Genomic DNA, 1661 nt, shown 5'->3' with positions numbered 1-1661 from the left:
GGTTTTGTAGAACAACTTCAGCCAAAGAGTCTAGTTGATCTTGAACAGCTTGTATTGTTTCTGACAACGATTGGACGTCAGACATTAACTGATGGGACAATTCGGTGTACTGAGTAAGGGAAACACCTAAACCTGCAGTTCCTGTTCCTATAGCAGCGGTAATACCCAAGCTTACAAGCAAAGGGATAAGTTGTACAGCTCTCTTACGGCGGGCTGGGAGGAACTCGAATGTTGGGATGGGGACAGGCTCTGTCCCATTAATGATGTCAATATCAGGAAGGAGGGTGGCCATAACGCACGAGCCCATCCAATTGCCAGGTAGGTAGGTGTACGCCATATTAGAACCACACACAAACACAGAGCCTGTATGGGCGCATAATGGCTCTTTGGAAACATTAGTATAATTATAGCAATGGGCGAATGAGACATTGCCCACATCAACCTCATAAGTATCATTAGTGAAAGGAACAGTGATGCAACTATTATTAGAAAATAGAATGGGCTGCACTTGCAGAGGTTGAGCAATCACACATGAGCTATTGTTGGAATAATTATAGGTGGTTAGGGGTATAGCCACAGGCATGGGTGTACCAAGACGTAGACACAACCAACAGCTACTGGCAGTGTACGGGTTGGTAGTATTAAGTGAAGCATGTGTAGTGACAAGAATATTCCAAGTGGAAAGGTCAGGATCAGGACCCCTCCTAGATTGGGGTATGGCAATGGGGTGATAAAGTAATCTGGGGTGTAGGGCCTCGCGAATCTCATTCAATCTCTGTTGGACTACCAGATCTCTGGCTCTGTCCTGAGGCCCTCCTCCATCAGAAACGTGAATCGGGAGGGTAGTATGCCAACAAACAGGTTTACCGGGGGTCCCTGGACAGCCAGCAGGTATACGGCCAGACTGGGTCAGGTCTGTAATGACCCTTGGACTGCTGGAAAGTTGGATGGCTGTTTAATAAGACTTGTCTTCATGAGTACAGACTTGATAATTTATATAACACTCACTATGGACACTAAAATAGAATATGCCATTACATGGGCACGGAGGTGGACGTCCGTCAGGGGACGGTTCTAGCTGCGGGGTGCGTACACATTCCCAATGTAACGACCCGTCCCTTCTGTATGCGACATGGGTGTTGCCACATGTCACCTGCGTGAACGATGCTCCTTGCGGGGCGGTAGCCACATCTCCACCCTTGCAATCACAAGGATTGCCAAATTGTTTTAGGATCAGCTCACGTGCTTTTGCAGGGTCTCCGAAGCCTCAGTGGGCTGTGGGTATCAGGTGCCACAGGAAGACAAGGAGGAGAAGAGTTTCCCGCTGGGGCATCCTGTGGAGAGAAACAAGAGGCTGGCTCAGGGAGGAATTCTTCCTTGGCCTGATAGTTATTATCCATTTGCCTGACGAGTCTTTCTGGGAGCCATCTAGCAGCGTCGTGTTTCTGGGAAAATACACAGACTGAGCCCCTTCCCCAGATTAGGACTGGGTCGGGGCCATGCCATGAGTTATCCATTGGATCTTTCCATTTGACCAGGACAACCTTGGTATGGGTTTCAGGATGCCAAAAGCGATCTGCTGCGCTTTTGCCGTGGGCATCTAAGGTTAAAAAATTTAAAATAAATAGCGTGTGATTGAGCAGATTTCTGGGGGTTCCCTT

Source organism: Propithecus coquereli, unplaced genomic scaffold (genome assembly GCF_000956105.1).
Source record: "Propithecus coquereli isolate 6110/MARCELLA unplaced genomic scaffold, Pcoq_1.0 Scaffold411, whole genome shotgun sequence".
Classification (NCBI taxonomy): Eukaryota; Metazoa; Chordata; class Mammalia; order Primates; family Indriidae; genus Propithecus; species Propithecus coquereli.
Note: the sequence above shows the minus strand (reverse complement) of the source record.